This window comes from Musa acuminata, chromosome BXJ3-4 (genome assembly GCF_036884655.1).
Source record: "Musa acuminata AAA Group cultivar baxijiao chromosome BXJ3-4, Cavendish_Baxijiao_AAA, whole genome shotgun sequence".
NCBI lineage: Eukaryota > Viridiplantae > Streptophyta > Magnoliopsida > Zingiberales > Musaceae > Musa > Musa acuminata.
Window position 1 is genome coordinate 18,709,805 of NC_088352.1, and position 23,478 is coordinate 18,733,282.

The following is a 23,478-nucleotide window of genomic DNA, read 5'->3' on the forward strand; positions in this document are numbered from 1 at the left end:
TACTCAGCCTTGAGGACAAGGCTGATTTGAAGAGGGAGGAACTGTTAGGACCCTTTTTCTGAGCTTTTGAATAATGTTTATTGAGTCTGTTTAGTCCAGTTGTTTATTGAGTCAGGTTGGTTCAGTTAGAGTCAAGTAGATGTTTATTTAATATTTATTTATTATTAGAGTTCCAGTCTTGATGGATTCTGGGTGGAACTCTATAAATAGGGATGTAACTGCTTCTTTTCGGTAATCTATGAAAAATACTATTCTGTCTTTGGACAAACCTTAGGAGGCTAATCCCCTCGAAGCGATCATTATCATCCCCATTTCTCTCTTTTATCTTCTTTTTTACGATAAGACTTTATGGTCTTATCATTCGGTATCAGAGCGACGATAAGACTTTAGGGTCTTATCAATCTGGCATCCATCTTTTCATATTGTCTTTGTAACTCAGGAATCATAGAGCCCAACATATAATACTAAGCAAGAGTAGAGTCATCAATGTACTTCACATAGCGAGCGATCTCATCCTCGGACGTAGGCTGATTATCAAGGACGTACATGATTTTCTCCGCCGTGAGAATAATTCTTAAGTTGCGGAGTGTTAGGACTATAGCTAGAAGAGTCCTAATTGAGAGGGACATTTATGTAAAACCTACCTAAGCCGACCCCTATTAAAGAGGTGAAGAGGCTGGCTAGGGTTAGGAGGTTGTTTCTTAGAGAAGAATAAGGAGTTGTAAAGAAATAGGAGTTTTGAGTAGGAGTCCTATTAGGAGTTGGTTAGAAGTAGGAGTCTTGAGTAGGAGTCCTTTTAGGAGTTAGGGTTTAGAAGCCCTATAAATAGTCATGTATTCCTCCTCTTTTGATAAGCAATAGATGAATCTTTTCTGCAGCCTTTGAGCAGTAACTTGGAAGGAGGAACCCCTATAAAGTTCCAAGGAGGCCGATCCCCTAAAGAGATCAACCCCAAGTTTAGAATGTGCAAGGGTTCTATCACCTGGTATCAGAGCAGCGTTCTTGGCATCTCGCTACCCTTCCACTGCCATCCATCAGCCCTCCACAACCACCTACTTGTTTCTCTTAATGAATTTTTTGAATTTTCTTGTTAGAAGTGCCAAGTCATCATCACAGTCCTCATCACTTGAGTTTTCACTCAAGTGGTCATCTAAAGTTCTAAGTGTCATATCCTTCTTGTTCTTTGGAAGGATGTCTTCTTGCTCTTCATGAGCCTTGCAAGTCATTTTATAGGTCATTAAAGACCCAATTAGTTCTTCAAGAGGGAAGTTATTTAAGTCTTTAGCCGCTTGAATAACAGTGACTTTAGGGTCCCAACTCTTAGGAAAAGTTCTTAGGATTTTATTTACGAGCTCAAAATCCGAAAAACTTTTGCTGAGTCCTTTTAGACCATTGACGACATCCGTGAAACGGGTGTACATGTCGCCAATAGTCTATCTCTGTTTCATTCAAAAAAGTTCAAAAGAATATATCAAAAGATTGATTTTTGACTCTTTCACTCTACTTGTGCCTTCGTGAGTCACTTCGAGTGTATGCCAAATATCAAACGCGGTTTCACAAACCGAAACACGATTGAACTCATTTTTATCAAGCGCACAAAATAAGGCATTCATAGCCTTTGCATTCAAAGCGAAAGTCTTCTTTTCCAACTCATTCCAATCGATCATTGGAAGAGAAGAGTTTGAAAATCCATTTTCAACAAAATTATAAAATTCAAAATCTATTGAAATAAGGAAGATCCTAATTCGGGTCTTCCAATAAGTGTAGTCCATCCTATTGAACATGGGTGGACGTGTAATAGAGTGCCCCTCTTGGATTTCGACGTATGTCATCTCTCTTGGGTTTTAATCCGTTTGAGAGTTAACCCTGCTCTGATACCAATTGTTAGGATCAAGAGCACTAAGAGGGGGGGTGAATTAGTGCAGCGGAAAACTTTCGACGATTTAAAATGATGTTCGTACGATAAAAATGATTTCGGTGAGAAAGCCAATTCCGAAATCACTTTAACTTGTGATCAAGCGAGATACAATTAAAGTAAAGATATAGAGGCAATTTGCAGTTAAGATAGAGAATAGAATGTAATTGCAAACCGAAATACGATGTTCGTACAATAAAAGCGATTTCGGTATGAAAGCCGATTTAGAAATTGCTTTAACTTAGATTAGGCGAAGTGCAGTTAAAGTAAAGCTATGGAGGCAGTTTGCAGTTAAGATAGAAAACAGAAAGTAAATGCAAATCGAGACTTAGAGTGGTTCGGTCAATCTTGACCTACATCCACTTTAGGCTTCCTCCTCCGATGAGGTCAATGGCGTCCACTAGAGACCTTCCTTCAATAGGCGAAGGTCAACCACCCTTTTATAGTTTCACTCCTTTTGACGGGCTTAGGAGACAACCCTTACAGAATTTTCTCTCCTCTCTTGAAAAATCAAAACTTGAAAGAAAAGAGGGAGGAGAACTTCTAGCCTTTACGACACTTTTGAGCTCTAAAAATCATAGAGTAAGATTGGATTTTTTGATACCCTTTCATGCAGGAAAGGGTGGGGTATATATAGGCCCCAAACTGGTTTGAATTTAGAGCTCAAAAATGTCATCTCCCGGATTTCTAGGGTCTTGGCGGTACTACCACCAGACTGGGTGGTACGACCGCTTGACAGAGCTCGGAGACCGAGCTCTGGCGGTGCCACCACCTGACTGGGGTGGTTCCACCGCCCAGCTTTCTTGGGAGACTGAGCTCCTAGGCGATGCCACCGTCGGCCAGGAAATCTGGGTCCGAATGGGTTTATCCATTCTGCCTAATTTGGGTCTGTCAAGGGCCCAATTGCCCCCAGATTAAGTTAATGAGATCACCTCTCATTCCTAGCTTAATCTAAATGCTAACTACAATATTTCTTAAGACATTTACTGCAACTTGCTCTAGTGCATCAATCGCTTCTTTCGGCAAGCTTCCGGCGAACTTCCGACGAACCCTCGGCGATGCTCCGATGGACTTCCGGCAAATCTCCTGGACTTGTGACGATCCACTTGGTAAGTTTTGATGAGCTTCTTTGGAAAACTCCTGGACTTCTTGGATTTGTTCCCTCAGAATCTCCAATGACCGTTCGGACTTTCGTCAAACTCTTGAACCCCCAATGTGATCATGGTCTTGACTCTGGCATAACTCCTGCTGCATGTCTTACTGCCATCATAGTTAATCCTGCACACTTATCTCAACATATGAATTAGATAATAAATGATAATTGACTTCATCATCAAAATCCGAAATTCAACATGAAGGACTAAGCTAGTATATGGAGGTAGTAGCCTTAGTGTTGAAGGCTACACAGACTCGAGCTTTCAGTCCGATGTCGATGATAGCAAGTCAAATTCGGGGTATATGTACACCTTGAATGGAGGAGTAGTGTGTTGGAAGAGTTACAAGCAAGATACTACTACTGACTTGATCACAAAGGCAAAGTACATTGCTACAGTAGAGGCAGCAAAGGAGGGAGTCTGGATGAAGAAGTTTATCTCAAATCTAGGTGTCGTGCCGGGTAGCGACGAGCTGATTTCCTTATATTACAACAACTATATGGCGATTACTCAAATAAGGGAACCCGAGTCTCATCAGAAATCTAAGCATGTTCTGAGGAGGTTCCACCTGATCAAAGAGATCGTGACCCGATGAGATGTAGTAGTGGAAAGATAACATTACAAATCCACTAACAAAGCCATTGCCTCAAATTGTCTTTGAGCATCACAAGGGTCTGATGGGGATTAGACACATAGATGATTGGCTTTAGGTTAAGTGGGAGATTGCTAGTCATAGGTGCCCAGCAAGCCAATCACATGAGTGATGGTATGTATGACTTGACAAGCAGTTGTTTTGCTTATTATATTTTGGCATTTATCACTTTATATTGACTACTGCATATATGCATGTATATATTGTAATGTTCTTGGATCTGTGTAATGGGAATCAGATCGTGATGAGATCACGATAATGAAATTGATTTGCCTTTAAACACAAATCCTAAATAATTCTGGTCATAGGTTACTCGAGAAGGACATCGAGATAACCGGACAGACTAGTATGCTATATACCCATTCATATGATAGATGCAGCTAATCTCATAGCTGCTTGTGTGGGGACACTAGGGATACAATACAGGTGCTCACTAGAGAATGAGTACACTGATTGATCTGCTTACGGAATACTGGATGGTTGATGATACCTTATTGTCAGACAACGATTCCGTAGTCCTAGTGGTGTATTTGGTCCTTAGACTTGAGACACTAAGGATGTCCTATATTAGTGCTTCATTCTTTGATACCAGACTTATAGGTTTGGATATCCTAGATCTAGTACAACCGGTCATCGAGAGTGGTAGTCAACTTTATGAGGGCTATTGAGTGTCGATAGAGGATCATCCACTCTCGATATCATGAGAGGAATATCTCATGTGTTCTTGCTCAGACAAATCCATGGCCAAGGTCATTCGGATTGAGAGAGAAAGAATTCTCTGTGAGAATCCGATTAAAGCAAGACTTGAGAAGAAATCGTATGGGTTTGATAGCACCATGCCCGGTATACGGTCTTTGGGATATTAGATGGATGAAGGACTATAAGTACATGGTAACTAAGGACAGATAGGTCCAATGGATTGGATTCCCTTGTATTGTCTAGGGACTGCGGCGTTGTGGCCTAGTACGTCCGTAATCGATCAATCGAGTGAATCATTATGGAGATAATAATTCACTGAGCTAGAAGGAGTTTTGATAGGTATGACTCACATATGGTAGGCATTGTGATTAGTAAAGGTTCGGATATGAGATATCTGCCGGACCCTCTATCTTATTGGATATCTAATAAGCCCCTGAATTATTGGATCCCATAGATGAGATCCAATAAAAGCCCATGTGAGATTATTGGATAGAGATCTATTAATCTAAGATACTTGGGTAGTTGGATGAAGATCCAATATCCAATAGGTGACGATCCATTAGGGTTAAGTTAACAAGGGACCTCTATAAATAGGAGGGATTCAATGGTCATAGGCTAGAGCCTTTGCTTACCTCTTCTATTCTCCTCCCCCTCTCCACTATAGAGCAGGCCTAGAATTTTGAGGAGCATCGTCGCAGCCCTGTTGTGTGGATCACCGCTAAAGAGGAGGGCATTTGACCTCCTTCACCCTCTTCTAGAGATTTACAAGGATTCAGGGATATATGATCTTCCTATGTAACATAATATGTTCTATACGCAGTTTCAAGTTTCACGGATTTTCGTGCACCAATCTTCGCACGACGATAAACATCTCTTTAATAATAAGGGATTTTGTTTTTGTTCTTCCGCTATGCATGTGATGTCGCCCCCAAAGATTTCTCAACAGTATCCAATACCCATGTGTTATCATAAGAGTCTAACAAATGGAGACTGATCATGAATATACATGAAGCTTCTCTAAGCTTCTAATTTGCCCTCTCTGCATGGTACTCTTTGCAGTTCCTCTTCCGGTGCCCATCTTTGCCAAATTGGAAATACTGGCCTTTGTCCTTTGTCGGGTCTTTCTTAGCAACATTTGCTTTACCTGGTCTGCCCTTACCCTTGCCCTTCTTAAGGGATTTTTCTACTTTCCTTTTCCATTTTGATAGTGTTCTCTGCCTCCCTCAACATATTGAGGAGCTCCAAGAGAGTCACCTCAAGCTTGTTCATATTAAAATTCATTATGAACCGTGAAAAGGAATCTGGTAGGGACTGAAGTATAATGTCCACACACAAGTTATCCTCTAGGACCATTCCTATACCTGTGAGTTTCTTTATCCACTCAATCATCTTTAGGACATGGTTTTGAACCGGTGTCTCCTTAGTCATCCTAGCGTGGAAGAGGTTCTTGGATATCTCATATCGCTGAGTCCTTCCTTGTTCCTCAAATAGTTTGTGAACATGTAGGAGAATAGATCTAGTATCTATCTTTTTATGATGTCTTTGTAACTCAGGAGTCCTGGAGCCCAACATGTAAAACTAAGCAAGAGTGGAGTCATCATTGTACTTCATGTAGCGAGCGATCTCATCTTTGCTTGCCCCTTCCTCGGGTGTAGGGTAGGCATCACTATATCAAGAACGTACGCTATTTTCTCCGCCATGAGAATAATTCTCAAGTTATGGAGCCAATCCATATAATTTGGACTAGTGAGGCGGTTGATATCAAGTATGCCACGTAAGAGATTTAAAAGTGACATTTTATGAAAATAAAGATGTAACAAAAATAAATAACATATAGATTTTGCAGAAAATAAATAATCAAGATATAGACTTCTATCTTAATATGCTCCCACTATTTTACTGGCAAGTCATGCGACACCCTCAGCATGTGAAACTAAAGTCTCTGACATACTTCTAATGGGGATCATAATCCAATCAACATCTTAGTGTAACCTCAAGAGACTCAACCAATCACACTAAGCCCGAAAGGTAGGCAACTCTTACCGATCATAACTCCTTATGATTCCCATCCTGTTCGGCCTCCGAATCACCATTGTCTCGAGGGACTCAATCAACTATGATGTTCGGTTAAGTCAATACCATCACTACAAAATGAATCTGATTCGATGATATACCCTATAGGGACTCGACCAAGCATATCATGTCCTCAGGTCACCGGTGACATCTCTATGTCATAGGCAAGATAGCGAATCGCGATATAGATAAGCATCGAGGGAATCGACCAACCCAACCTACACCGAGAACCAGTCCCTTCCTATAACGATGGAAGGCCACATAGGTCAATATAATTACCTCACATTTACCGACAATATTATCGAGAGAGGGGTTTCTTTGATTTGGTCTCCTAATATGATATGTCAGACATATACATATTTAATATATATCTATATCGCATGCAAATATATATACATATCTAGTATGTTGATAAGCAATCACACCAGATGATCATGGACCACAGCCTAATGTGATTAGGCCTAAGCCAGTGGACCTAATCAATCACTCACATCAAGATCTATATGTGCAATGGTGCATCTCCATGCCCTGTGATCATCTATATCGTCCTCGTCGGTTCCATTGGCATCTCGACGCATCTCTATGTATCGCGATCGTCCATCTCATGGGTCTCGCTATCGCTTCCACACTCTCGCTATGCCTCATCATGTGATTACAACTTAATCATAGACACGCATGCCTGATAATAAATGAGAAATAAAAATAGAGGCTTAGAGGCCCCAAAAATAATAATCACAAGTACAAACATCACACGGTCCATGATCATCCGTCCACATATCATACATCACATGTATAAATCATCATCATTTAGGACTACTAGATAATAATAAAAATAATAATCAATTAAATATTGTAATTAATTAATATTTTCTGAATTTAGGGACATGTAGGAAATTTTTTGACTTTTGAGGGGTTATTTCATAATTTGGACAAAAGGACCGAATTAGAATTTCTCAAATTCACAAGGGAAAAACTATCTTTTTGTCCAAAACCCTAAAACTCCCCGTGCCCTGCTCGCTGCGGCCGCTGCCACCTTGTCGGTGGCAGCCTTGTGCGGCGACGGGCGTGGGCGGGGCCCCCACTTGCGGGCACCCCTACGGGTGGTGTTGCCCCATGCAGCACCCATAGGCGACTGTGCTGGCGGGCGCAGCACCTGCAGGTGCCTTTACCCATGGGTCTAGCACCCATAAATGTCGCACTTGCGCTCGGGCGTAGTGCTTGCATGCAAGTGGCCACCATGCCTATGGCCCTACCTGTGGGCGCTATTGTAGGGGACCTGCCTGCATGCGGCCAGCCTTGTGGTTGCCGCTGCAGGTGGTCTACCTGCATGCAGATGGCAGCACTTCCATCTACAATGGCAACAAGGGCAGCAATAGTTGCTGCCCTTTCTCTCTTTTGTGTCAACGATTTTGACGCCAAAAGCTTCTCCAAAACACAACATATGCTGTTTAAAACCAATCTATCGTACGAACAACCTGACTCTAATACCACTGTTGGAAAATCTTGGGGGCGACATCATATACGCAGTGGAAGAACCAAAAACAAAATCTCCAAATCCGCGAAGATTGGTGCGCAAAATCCACGAAACTTAAAACTGCGTATAGAATAGATTATGTTACCAAGGGAGATCAAATATTCTAGAATCCTTGCAGATCTTTAGGAGAGGGTAAAGGAGGTCAAGCGCCCTCCTCTCTAGCAGTGATCCATAGTGATCCACATAGCAGGGCTGCGACGATGCTCCTTAAAACTCTAGGCCTGCTCTGATATGGAGAGGGGGGGGAGAATAGGAGAGGTAAGCAAAGGCTATAGCCTATGAACCACTGAATCCCTTCTATTTATAGAGGTCCCCTGTCAACTTAACCCTAATGGATTCTTCACTATTTGGTATTGGATCTCCATCCAACTACCTAAGCCTCTTAGATTAGTGGATATCTATCCAATAACTCTCATGGGCTCTTATTAGATCTTATCCATGGGATCCAATAATTCAGAAGCTTATTGGATATCCAATAAGATAGGGGCTCCGACAGATATCTCATATCTGAACCTCTACTTATCGCAACGCCTACCATATATGTATAACACTTTAGGTATTGAATCTCATATTTTGATAATAAAACTAATTGATAGTGTTTATGATTTGATATGCATTTTGAGTGACACAGAAAGCTTCGATCAAGGAGAGACAATGGAAGCAGGAAGAATCATGTTGGGCCAGAGAAAAATGTCAGAAGATTGGACGTCACACCGAAGGATCGGTCGACGTATCGACATAAGGCTTCGGGCCATGGTTTCAGTCATCGAGCCAAGAAGAGTAGATATTATGCCAAGGATATCAGAGTTACGGAGGTTAACTGGCCGATTGGATAATCAGTCGCAAGAGAGGATGATGCGCCGAAGAATCGGACGAAGCGTCGATGAACCAATGACATGTCGGACAACATGATTCAAGCTTTGTAATAATTGTCTAGATCGAAGTAGGTTTTTATGTCTGCAGGATTAACTACGATAGCAAGGCATAAATCAAAATGAAGTCCTGGAGTGAAGAACATGATTTCAATAGGAGTTCAAGAGTTCATCAGAAGTTCGGATGTTCGTTGGAAGTTCTACCAAAATTGACCAAGAAGTCCAGGAGATTGCTAAAGAAGCTCGTCGGAACTCGCTAAGAAGATCATCGTGAAGTCCAGGAGCTTACCGGGAGTCTGTTGGAACATTGCCGAGAGATCGTCGGAAGTTCACCGAAGCTCACTAGAAGAAACCTAGGCTTACGGACTTTGTTTAGCTTAGTAAATGTCTTAGAATTTGTAGTTAGCACATAATTGGGATTGAAATTGGGACAACCCAATTAGGGGCTAGTTGGGCTCATGTATGGATTGTGTCGGGCCCAATGAAAGGCTCAAATAGTGACCCAACAGGTGGCAGCGTCGTGGCACAATCTCTGAGACTATGTCAGGTGGTGGTACCGCCCAGACACAGTCTCCGAGAGTCTATTAGGCGGTGGTACCGCCATTCTGGGTGGTGGTACCGCCCTGCACAGGCAGTGGTATCACTCGTACTCGGGAGACCTAGGATGAGACATTTTTAGGCTCAAAGTTTGAATCAACTTAAGGCCTATAAGTACCCCTCTCATCCCTAGTTAAAGTATACACAACTGAGAGCAAAAAAGGAAAGAAAACTCTATTTTAATTGTATGTGAACTCCTCTCAAAGTTCTAAGTATTAGAATAGTTTGAGAGAGGAGTAAGTGGGGGTGTAAGGGTTATCTCCTAAACTTAGTAAAAGGTTGTTGGTCTTCCCCTATTGAAGGAAGACTGATAGTGGATGCCAGTTGCCTCGATGGAAGAGTAATCAATGGAGTGGATGTAGGTCATAACGATCGAACCACTATAAAAACCTAGTTTGTTTTTTTTTTGTACAAATTACGTTACTGCAAACCTCTTTACTTGCTTACTACTTTCAATACGTTTACGAACATGCTTTTAAGTTAAGCATATTTTCGAGATCAGTTTTCAATGTACGAAAGAATTTTTTGAAACCGATATTTTTATTCGCTGCACTAATTCAACACCCCCACCCCCCCCTTAGTACCGACTCGTTCCTAACAATTGGTATCAGAGCCACATTCGTTTCTCATTTGGTCATTTGGTTTAACACTTAAGAGAAATGGCTCTTTTCAGCTTTCAAGAGGATCACTCTCTCATTGGTCCTCCCTTGTTCAATGGGATGGACTACACATATTGGAAAACTCGAATAAGAGTTTTCTTGTTTTCATTGAATCTCGATTTATGGAATATTATCGAAAATGGATTTCAAAGGTCTTCTCTTCCAATGAACCTTTGAAATGATTTAGAGTTCTTTAAATACGAAAGCTATGAATGCTTTGTTTTGCACTTTAGATAAAAATGAATTTAATCGTGTTTCTATTTGTGAAACTGTGCACGATATTTGGCACATTCTTGAAACCACACATGAAGGCACTAGTAGAGTCAAAGTTTCGAAGATTAATCTTTTAATGCATGACTTCAAATTATTTCATATGAAACCAAGCGAAACTATTGGAGACATGTACACCCATTTTACGAATGTCGTCAATGGTTTAAAAGCACTTGGTAAAAGTTTTTCGGATTTTGAACTTATAAACAAAATTTTACGTTCTCTTCATAAGGATTGAGATTCAAAAGTAACTACTATACAAGAGGCAAAATACTTAAACAATCTTCCACTCGAAGAACTAATTAGGTCTTTAATGACCTACGAAATGGCAATGTAATACAAAACAAACTTGAGGACAACCTTCCAAAGAATAAGAAGGATTTCAGACTTAGAACAATTGAAGATCACTCGAGCATAAGCTCAAGTGATGGTGAACTTAAACTCCTCACTATCAAATTTAAAAAGTTTATGAAACAAAAATTAAATAACAAAAAGAACGTAACTACTTGCTATGAATGCAAGAAGAGTGAAGCACATTGAGACGAATCGAGCTCATCCGAAGACGAGGAAAAAAATCAACAAAGGCGAGGTGGCAAACTACACCTTAACGACTTTCGACGACGAGGTAATCAAAATCCCCTTAGTTTATTTTGAAATTACATGATGCTTTTCATTCGTTATTTTTAATTTAGTTTAATTATTTTTCTTAAAAATTATATATTTAATGATGTAATGAAAATGCTAAAAAAATTGGGATCATGCTAGTAATTTTGAAAATGATAATGAAAATTACATGTTTTTATGAGAAAGAAATAAAATGTTAGATTTAAATGTAATGATAAATATATGTATATTTTTAAGAAGCATTAATGTGTATCATGTTGATTTCCGTATTGTTTCTCGATTTTGAATGAAGATGCTCTATGATTAATGATATCATGCCCAAAGTAATGATGTATAATGATCATGCTTAATAAGTTTATATTTCAAATTACGCATGATGATTTTTGTGATTTATGGATTATCGATCTTTGACATAATGAAAGTTCTTTTTCGGTTTTAAATATTGATGCATATTTTTATTTGGCATAAATGAAAAAGGGGCATGCTTATATGAAATCAATCATATTAATTAAAACACTAAAAAGATAAAAGCTTTCTCCTTGAAAATTTTCTTTTTCTCTACTTTATCGATTTTCAAAAAGGAGAGATTAATGAATCTATCTACATTTTTTATGAATCTCTTGAAAATGATTTTGATGTGACGATTTAAATTTGAATGAGCTTTATCTTGATTCTTCGAGATTTATAACATGAAATCTTTTATGAATCAAGATCTCTTATTTGATCTCTTATGTTTCTCTTTGCCATTTACTAAAGAGGAAAATAATTCAATTCATGATCTTGATTTCTCGATATTTGATACTTGAAATCTTTCTATGAATGAAGATCATTTTCTCCTTGTTTCTTTTTGCTATCTACTATCTAAATGAATCATGATTTTTCAAAATTATAAATTTTATGATTCATAATGAATTGAGAGATTTTATATGCATGAATTGAGATCTTGTTCTCCTACAAGATTAAATGAATTTTATCTATATCATGATCTCCTAAGAATTCTTTTCATTGATTATTTAAGAGGAGATTTGTTAAAATGAATATTAGTTTCTCTTGATTTCTCGAATTTTAGACTTGATCTTTCATTTTTTATGATTAAAATAATGATTGAAATATTAATATAATTATAAATGATGATTTGATATTATGCATGTAATACTTTAACTTATGATAATGATGTATACAATGATGAAATATTATTTTGACATTCATGACTTAATTTTTCATCTTTGAAAATTATTGTAAAGGAAAAAGAATTATAAAATCATATTTCTTCCCTTCTTTTTGACAATGACAAAGGGGGAGAAAGAACTAGCTATGATTGTTCTAAAATTATGTAAAATTTGTGAGCTTACATGGTACAAAATGTGTTAGCTTGCTTAATATAAAACTTGCTATCTTACTAGCTTGCATTTCCAAAAATTGTTAGATTGCCCAACTCAATTGAGAAGCAAGAATTACTAGCTTGCACATCTCAAAGGAGAAGCAAAGATTGCTAATTTACATATTTCAAGAAGCAAAAGTTACTTTCTTGAACATCTCAAATATTGCTAGCTTACATTTTAAAAAAAATGATGTAAAAATTTGCTAGCTTGCATGATATAGAACTTGCTATCTTGAACATCACCAAGACTTGCTTGCTTATAATCTCAAGAGAAGCAATAGTGCTATCTTGCCTATCTCAAGAAGCAAAACATGCTAAACTTACATATATAGCAAAATTTACAAACTTGCAAAACTCAAATTTTCTGAAACACTTGATAGTTGTACTTCTCCATTTTATTGATGACAAAGGGGGAGAAGTATGATGATGTTATGCATAAGTTTTATGATAACATATTGCTTGGATTTTTGAATCCAAGAGTTCTATCAATATGGCATATTGATAGGGGGAGTTTGTTTAAACTCCGAGAGTTCAGGTTAACTCCGTAATCAATGGGTTGTCATCATCAAAAAGGGAGAGATTGTTGAATCTCGGATTTTGATAATGAAACCAATTGATAGTATTTATGATTTGATATATGTTTTGAGTGACGCAGGAAGCTTCGATCAAGGAGAGATAATGGAAGCAAGAAAAATTATGTCGGGTTGAAGAAAAATGTCAAAAGATTGGACGTCACACCGAAGGATCGGTCGATATATCAATAGAAGGCTTCGGTCCATGGTTTTGGGCATCGGGCTAAGAAAAATGAATATTGCACCAAGGATATCGGCGTTGTAGAGGTCAACTGACCGATTGGGAAATCGGTCGTAAGAGAGGATGATTCGTTGAAGAATCAAACGAAGCATCGATGAACAATGACATGCCGGACAATATGATTCAAGCTTTATAATAATTATCTAGATCAAAGTAAGTTTTTATATGTGTAAGATTAACTATGATAGCAAGGCATAAAGTAAAATGAAGTCCCGGAGTCAAGAACACGATTTCATTGGGAGTTCGAGAGTTCGTCGGAAGTTCGGACGTTCATCGAAAGTTTTGCCAGAATTGACCGAGAAGTCTAGAAGCTTGCCAAAGAAGCTCGTCGACACTCGTTAAGAAGATTGTCGTGAAGTCTAGGAGCTTATCGGGATTCCATTGGAACATTGCCGAGAGATCGTCGGAAGTTTACCGGAGCTCGCCGGAAGAAACCTAGACTTACGGACTTTATTTAGCTTAGTAAATGTCTTAGAATTCATAGTTAGCATATAATTGAGATTGAAATTGGGCCAACCCAATTAGAGGCCAGTTGGGCCAATGTATAGATTGTGTTAAGCCCAATGAAAGGCCCAAACAGTGACCCAACAAGTAGCATCGTCGTGACACAATCTCTGAGACTGTGTTAGGCGGTGGTACTGCCTAGACACAATCTCCGAGAGGGTGTCAGGCGGTGGTACCACCAAACTGGGCAGTGATACTGCCTAGTGTCAGTGTCAGTGTCAGACTGGCATTGGTGATGCTATCGCCAAGCATAGGCGATGGTATCGCCCGTACCCGAGAGACCCGGGATGAGACATTTTTAGGCTCAAATTTTAAATCAACTTGAGGCCTATAAATACCCCTCTCATCCCTGGTTAAAGTACACACAACTGAGATCAAAAAAGGAAAAAAAACTCTATTTTAATTATATGTGAACTCCTCTCAAAGTTCTAAGTGTTAGAATAGTTTGAGAGAGGAGTAAGTGGGGGTGTAAGGGTTATCTCTTAAACTCGGTAAAAGGAGAAAGAGCAATAAAAGGTGGTTGGTCTTCGCCTATTAAAGGAAGACCGATAGTGGATGCTAGTGGCCTCGACGAAAGAGGAATTGGTAGAGTGGATGTAGGTCACGACGACCGAACCACTATAAAAATATGGTTTGCATTTCTTTTATGCAATTTACCTTACTGCAAACCTCCTTACTTGCTTACTGCTTTCAATACGTTTATGAACACACTTTCAAGTTAAGCATATTTCGGAAATTGGTTTTCAATGCATGAAAGAATCCCCCTCTTAATGTCGACTTGTTCCTAACATTAGGCCCAATATCGAGCTGGCCATGAGTCATACTTATCATAACTCCTTCTGGCTTAGTAAATTATTATCTCCATAATAATTCACTCAACTCATCGCCTACAGATGTACTAGGCTACGACGTCGTAATCCCCAAATGATACAAGGGAATCCAATCCATTGTACTTGTCTGTCCTCAGTTACCATGTACCTATAGTCCCTTATCCATCTAATATCTTAGAGACCGTATATCGGGCATGGTGCTGTCAGACCCATATGGTTTCTACTCAAGTCTTGCTCTAATCGGATTCTCCCACATAACTCTTTCTCTCTCAATCCGAATGACCATGGCTAGGGATTTGTCTAAGCAAGAACACATGAGACATTTCTCTCATGACACCGAGAGTGGATGATCTTCTATCGATACTCAATAACCCTCGTAAGCTTAACTATCACTCCCGAAGACCAGTTGTGCTAGATTTGGGACATCCAAACCTATAAGTCTGGTATCAAAGAGTGGAGCACTCATACAGGACATTCTTGGTGTCTTAAGTCTAAGAACCAGATACACCACTAGGACCATGGAATCGCTATTTGACAATAAGGCATCATCAACCATCCAGCATTCTGTAAGTGGATTAATCAGTGAACTCATTCTCTAGTGAGCACCTGTATTGTATCCCTAGTATCCCCACACGAGCAGCTATAAGACCAGCTACATCCATCGTATGGATGGGTATACAATACACCAGTCTGTCTGGTTATCTCGATGTCCCTCTCGAGTAACCTATGACCAGGATTATTTAGGATCTGTGTTTAAAGGCGAATCGATCTCATTATCATGATCTCATCATGATTTGATTCCATTACACAAATCCAAAGACATCACTATATATATATATATATATATATATATATATATATATATATATATATATATATATATATATATACAATAGTCAATATAATGTGATAAAATGTCAAAATATAATAAGCAAAAATATTGTGTTAAGTCACACGTGCACTCACATGATTAGCTTGTAGGGCACATATGACTAGCAACCTTATTGTCAGACAATGATTTTATAGTCATAGTGGTGTATTTGGTCCTTAGACTTGAGACACCAAGGATATCCTATTTGAGTGCTCCATTTTTTAATATCGGATTTATAGGTTTGGATGTCCCAGATATAGCACAACTAATCATCGGGAGTGGTAATCAACCTTATAAGGGCTATTGAGTATCGATAGAGGATCATCAACTCTAAGTGTCATGAGAGAAATATCTCATGTGTTCTTGCTCAGACAAATCCCTAGCCAGGATCATTCGGATTGGGAGAGAAAGAGTTCTCTGGGAGAATCCGATTAGAGCAAGACTCAAGTAGAAACTATGTGGGTTTGACCGTACCATGCTCGGTATACGATCTCTGATATATTATATGGATGAGGGACTATAGGTACATGATAACTGAGGGCAGACAGGTCTAATGGATTGGATTTTCCTGTATCGTCTGGGGACTACGGCGTAGTAGCCTAGTACATCCGCAATCAATGAGTCGAGTGAATTATTATGGAGATAATAATTCACTGAGCCAGAAGGAGTTCTGACAAGTATGACTCACGGCTAGCTTGATATTGGGCCTAGAGGGTCACACAGATATGGTAAGCATTGTGATGAGTACATGTTCGGATATGAGATATCTGTTGAATCTCGTATTTTGATGATAAAACAAATTAATAATTGTGTTTATGTTTTAATCTACGTTTTGAGTGGCGTAGGATGCTTTGATCAGGATGAGACAATTAAAGCAGGAAAAATCATGTTGTGCCGGAGGAACATGTTAGAAGATTGGACGTCGGGCCGGTGGATCGGTCAACGTATCGATAGAAGGCTTTAGGCTGTGGACTCGGGCATCGGGCTAACAAGAGTGGGTATTGTGCCAAGGATATCGGAGTTGCGAAGTCAACTGGCCGATTAGGCAATAGGCCGTAGGAGAGGATGATGCGTCGAAGAATCGGATGAAGCGTCGAGGGACTAATGACATGCCGGACAACTTGGTTAATTGCTTAGGATTAATTATCTCGATTGAAGTTTTGTTTTACATGTGCAGGATTAACTATGATGGAAGTAAGACATGCAGCAAGAGTTGTGTCGGAGTCAAGACTATGTTCACGTTGGGAGTTCAAGAGTTCGACGGAAGTCCGGACGATCGTCGGAGGTTCTACGGGAACAAATCTGAGAAGTCCAAGAGCTTGCCAAAGAAGCTCGTCGGAACTCGCTAATGTTGAATCTCGTATTTTGATGATGAAACTACTTGATATATGTTTATGATTTAATCTGCGTTTTGAGTGACGCAGGATGCTTCGATCAGGATGAGACAATTAAAGCAGGAAAATCATGTTGTGCCGAAGGAACATGTCAGAAGATTGGACGTCGGGCCGGTGGATCGGTCGACGTATCGACAGAAGGCTTCGGGCCGTGAACTCGGGCATTCGGCCAAGAAGAGCGGGTATTGTGCCAAGGATATCGGAGTTGCGGAGTCAACTGGCCGATTGGGCAATAGGCTGCAGGAGAGGACGATGCGCCGAAGAATCGGACGAAGCGTCGAGAGACCAATGACATGTCGGACAACTTGGTTAATTGCTTAGGATTAATTGTCTCGATCGAAGTTTTGATTTGTTGTGCAGGATTAACTACGATAAGAGTAAGACAAGCAGCAGGTGTTGCGCCGGAGTCAAGATCATGATCACGTTGGGAGTTCGAGAGTTCGACGGAAGTTCGGACGGTCGTCGGAGGTTCAGTGAGAACAGATCCGAGAAGTCCAGAAGCTTGCCAAGCGAAGCTCGTCGGAACTCGCCAAGTGGATCGTCGCAAAGTCCAGGAGTATGCCGGATGTCCGCAGAAGGATCACCGAGGGTTTATCGGATGATCGACGGAAGTTCGCCGGAAACTCGCCGGAAGAAGCGATTGACGCATCGGAGCATAGCTGCAGAAGTTGTCTTAGAGTTAATCGTAGTTAGCACGATGATTAAGCTTGAAAATGGGAGGTGATCCCATTAGCTTAATCTTGGGGCAATTGGGCCCCTGAAAAGATTCAAATTGGGCCGAATGGAGCGAACCATTCGGACCCTGATTGCACCAGGCGGTGCAACCGCCTAGGCCAGGAGGTGCAATCGCCTGGGCTGCGGGACTGGGCGGTGCAACCGCCCCAGCCAGGCGGTGCAACCGCCCAGGCCATGTCTTCCAGCGGGACTGGGCGGTGCAACCGCCCCAGCCAAGAGGTGCAACCGCCCAGGGCTCAGTCTCCAAGCGAGATTGGGCGGTGCAACCTCCTCTGTCAAGAGGTAGCACCGCCAGAGCTCAAGTTTCGAGCTCTGCCAAGAGGTGCAACCACCGAGCTCGGTCTTCGAGCTCTGGCAGAGAGGTGCAACCTCTTTGGACAGGAGATGCATCGCCTGAGCTCGGTCTTCGAGCTCTGGCAGAGAGGTGCAACCACCTCTGGCAGAGAGGTGCATCAGCCTGAGCTCAGTTTCGAGCTCTGCCAGGTGATGCAACCACCAAGCTCAGACTTCGAGCTCTGCCAAGCGATGCAACCACTGAGCTCAGTCTTCGAGCTCTGGCAGAGAGGTGCAATCGCCTGAGCTCAGTCTTCGAGCTCTGCTAGGCGGTGCCACCTCTCCAGTCAAGAGGTGCAACCGCCTGATCCCGGAATTCCGGGATGTGATCGTTTTGAGCTCCAAATTTGAATTGGGTTGGGGCCTATAAATACCCCACCCATTCAACACTGAATTGACAACAGATTCACACCGAATTCTTGATCTTTTCAGTGATTCTAAGAGCTCAAATTTGTGTAAAGTCCTAAAGTTCTCCTCCTTCTGTTCTTTAAGTCTTGAGTTGTAAAGAGAGGAGAGAAAGGATCTGTAAAGGTTGTCTCCTAAGCCTGTCAAAAGGAGAGAAACTATAAAAGGGCAGTTAGCCTTCGCCCATTGAAGGAAGGCAGCTAGTTGACGTCGGTGACCTCGTCGGAGGAGGAAGCCAAAAGTGGAGTAGGTCAAGACTGACCGAACCACTCTAAATCTCTGGTTTGCTTTTACCTTGAGCACTTTATCATTACTGCAAACCTCCTACATTGCTACTGCCCTCTGCGCCTTTACGAACGAGTTTCTAAGCTCTGATCTTTCAGAATCTGCATTCAAACGTAAATCGTGTTTTCGTACGATCTTCACACTGCAGTTTACGCTTACATTCGGATTCCATTTATAACTGCAAATTGCTTTCTACGTAAAACGCTTTTCAAGGTTCAAAACTGCTTTTAGACGCAAAACTACATTTAGACGTAAAATTACGTTTAGACGTAAAACTGCGTTTAGACGCAAAACTGCGTTTAGACGTAAAACTGCGTTTAGACGCAAAACTGCGTTTAGACGCAAAACTGCGTTTTGACGTAAAACTGCGTTTGGACGTAAAACTGAGTTTAGACGCAAACTGCGTTTAGACGCAAACTGCGCTTAGACGCAAACTGTGCTTAGACGCAAACTGCGCTTAGACGCAAACTGTGTTTAGACGCAAACTGCGCTTAGACGCAAAACTACGCTTAGACGCAAACTGCACTGTGATTCTGCTTTTATATCGAAATCATTTTTTATCGGACGAACGCAGCTTTAGCTTTTAAATTGCTGTAAGATTACCGCTGCACTAATTCACCCCCCCCCTCTTAGTGCTCTCGATCCTAACAATTGGTATCAGAGCGGGGTATTTCTCATTTCGGATTTACACCCGAGAGAAATGGCTCTTCAAGAGGGCTTGTCGGTCTTTCGTCCACCGTTCTTTAACGGATTGGACTACACTTATTGGAAAACTCGAATGAGTGTTTTCTTGATTTCTCTAAATTTGGATTTATGGAATATCGTTGAAAACGGTTTTCAACTTCCCTCCAAACCGATGAACGAATGGTCGGATTTGGAGAAGAAGAATTTTTCTTTAAACGCAAAGGCTATGAATGCCTTATTTTGCGCATTGGACAAAAATGAGTTCAATCGGATCTCTACGTGTGAAACGGCTTTTGACATTTGGCGAATTCTTGAAATCACGCACGAGGGAACTAGTAGAGTCAAACACTCGAAAGTTAACTTTTTATTGCATGATTTTGAGTTTTTTCAAATGCAACCAAGCGAGACTATAAGCGACATGTACACCCGTTTCACGGATGTCGTCAATAGTTTAAGAGCTCTTGGAAAATGTTTTTCGGATTTTGAACTCGTAAACAAGATTTTGCGTTCTCTTTCTAAAAAGTGGGATTCAAAAGTAACTGCAATACAAGAAGCTAAAAATCTAAACAACTTACCACTTGAAGAACTAATTGGTTCATTGATGACATATGAAATGGTGCACAATGCACATGATGAACATGTTGAACACAATCACCTTACAAAGAACAGGAAGGATTTGGAACTCTGGACAAATGAATGCCACTTGAGCGATGACTCAAGTGATGAGGACAATGATGAACAAACCAACCTTCCAAAGAACAGGAAGGATTTGGGACTTAGAACATTTGAAGACCACTCGAGCGTAAACTCAAGTGATGGTGAACTTAAACTACAAATGAAACGAAAATTAAAAAGCAAAAAGAATGGAACTACTTGCTTTAAACGCAAGAAGAAGAACAAAAATTGGGATGAATCGAGCTCATCTGAAGACGAGAAAGTCAACAAAAGCGAGGCGACAAAATACGCCTTACCAGCCTACGACGTTGAGGTAATTAAAATGCCTTTGGTTTATTTTGAAATTACTTGATGCTTTCATGATATATTTTCTTTTTTAGTTTAGAATTAATTTTCTTGAAAATTACATGTTTAAAAATAAAAATACAAAAATTATGAACATGCTGATAATTTCGAAAATAATATTGCATATTTTATGATAAACAAACAAAATGATTTTGATCATGGTTAAGAAGTAATAATGTGTATTATGTTTGATTAACATTGTTGAATGAAATCACGTTTGATTTAAAGTAATGCATAAAGATGTAATATGAAATGGTTATTAACAATTTTATGCATGTGATTTTAAGTTATCCATGATCATGAGCTTGTTTGATCTTCTTGACTTAATTTCAAGATCTATAGCAAAAATCATGTTTGAATATATGAAAGTGTTAATTTCATTTTCGGATTCACTTAACAATTGGTATCCTAACAATCGGATTTTCTCATACACTTATGAAAAATATTTTTCTAAAATGGATTTGATGAAATAATTCATGCTTATAAACTCCATCTTGAAATATGAATGATAGTGTTTTTGCTTGCAAAGATTTGTTTCACATTCATATCTCCTATGATTCGTGTGCAGAAAAAGAATTTATAAATCATAACACAATGTGATTTCTTATGCAAAAATAAAGTGCTTTTGTGATTCTTTGCTAAAGAGAATAATCATAATCATGATCTTGATAATTATAACATGAAGCTCTTTATAAATCAAGATCGTTCATTATGCTCCCTACATTTATCAAAAAGGGTTTCTTCAAATGAAATGCAATTCAATGAAGTGTCATATTGATATCTTGAAACTTGGAATATTTTAAAATGTGATCTTTGATAAGAATGTTTCAAGTTGCTCTTTGTACTATATCTTTTCAAATGAATCATGAGCCTTGAATACAAGATTTCTTTGCCTTATGCTTATCTTAATTTGGCATATAAACACTAAGGCATACTTAGATGAAAAAGAATCTCTTAAAAAATGCTTTTCCCATTTGATCGAGATTAATGATTTCATGATATTTTATGAATCTCGAAATTAATGACTTGATTATGAACTTCAAGTTAATGATTTAATTTGAATAAGTTTTATCTAAATCATAATCTTGATCTTGCAAAATTGAAGTCACAAATAATATCTTGTGGTAGTCATGAATTGATACTCACAATATGAAAACATTGATATTCATGACTTAAATTGGATTGAAACATTGTATGCTTAAATTAATCATTCTCCTATGTTTCAAAAATTCCTTGAATGCCTTATGTGATGATTGAAAACTAACTTGCTTTATAATGAATCACGAATCATGACTTGATCTATGATGTAAATGCTTTGAAATGATTGAAATATTTAACACTTTTATGCTCTTCCCCCTACTTTCTTCTTGTTTTCAATGATAAAATGGGGAGAAGTTTTGATCATGCATGGTAGGATATAATTTGACAAAATTGATACCATCATGATATGAAACATTAATGTAATTATGAATGGTGATATGATATCATGCATGTAATACTTCAACTTATGATAATGATGCATGCAATGATAAAATATTCATGATGAAAAATTGTCTTGACATTCATAACTTGATTATCCATCATTTGTCATGATTTTGAAATCGTTCTAAAAGGAAAAGAGAACTACAAAACTGTATTCTCTCTTTCATTTTTACAATGACAAAGGGGGAGATAGCTAGCTTGTACAAGTCAAGAAGATGCAAAAACTTGATTGCGAGCTTGCCTATTTTAAGAAGCAAAGATTGCTAACTTGCTTATTTCAAGAAGAAAAATTGTCTTCTTGAACATCACTATCTTGAATATCTCAAGAAGCAAAACTTGCAATTTGCACATTACAATAGGAAGCAAGAATCATGAGCTTACACAAGAAATTTATCTTGCATTTGCTTTCGAAACTTTTGCTAGCTTATATATTGTGAAACTTGTATATCATAAAAATTGCTAGCTTGTTGGTCTAAAGAGAAGCAAAAAGTTGCTATCTCAAAAGAAGAAAATGTGCTATTTTGCCTATCTCAAGAGGCAAAAATGCTAACTTGCGCATCTAGCAAAATGAGCAAAATTTTCAAGAAGCAAGAGTTGCCTTCTTGAACATCTCTAATTTGCTAGCTTGCATAATATAGAACTTGCTATCTTGAACATTACCAAAAGTGCTATCTTATATGCTATAAAACTTGCATATCTAAAACTTGATAGCATGAATGTTCTAAGCATGATGTAACAATTGCTAAATCTTCTAGCTCCAAGATTGCATGATGATAAAACTTGATACTATGTTTTTCATGCAATGAGTTGAATCAATATCACAAACACTTGATTGTGATACTTCTCCTTTTTGTTGATGACAAAGGGGGAGAAGTATGTTGATGAAAGTATGTTGATGACATGACATGTGATGCATAAGTTTATGCATATGTTCATGTTGACGTGTTGCAAGTATTCATGATGAATATTGCAATGACTTGAATTCAGTTTGAATTCAAGGTTCTATCAATATGGCATATTGATAGGGGGAGTTTGTTTAAACTCTGGGAGTTAAGTTTAACTCCGTCATCAAGTGGTTGTCATCATCAAAAAGGGGGAGATTGTTGAATCTCGTATTTTGATGATGAAACTACTTGATATATGTTTATGATTTAATCTGCGTTTTGAGTGACGCAGGATGCTTCGATCAGGATGAGACAATTAAAGCAGGAAAATCATGTTGTGCCGAAGGAACATGTCAGAAGATTGGACGTCGGGCCGGTGGATCGGTCGACGTATCGACAGAAGGCTTCGGGCCGTGAACTCGGGCATTCGGCCAAGAAGAGCGGGTATTGTGCCAAGGATATCGGAGTTGCGGAGTCAACTGGCCGATTGGGCAATAGGCTGCAGGAGAGGACGATGCGCCGAAGAATCGGACGAAGCGTCGAGAGACCAATGACATGTCGGACAACTTGGTTAATTGCTTAGGATTAATTGTCTCGATCGAAGTTTTGATTTGTTGTGCAGGATTAACTACGATAAGAGTAAGACAAGCAGCAGGTGTTGCGCCGGAGTCAAGATCATGATCACGTTGGGAGTTCGAGAGTTCGACGGAAGTTCGGACGGTCGTCGGAGGTTCAGCGAGAACAGATCCGAGAAGTCCAGAAGCTTGCCAAGCGAAGCTCGTCGGAACTCGCCAAGTGGATCATCGCA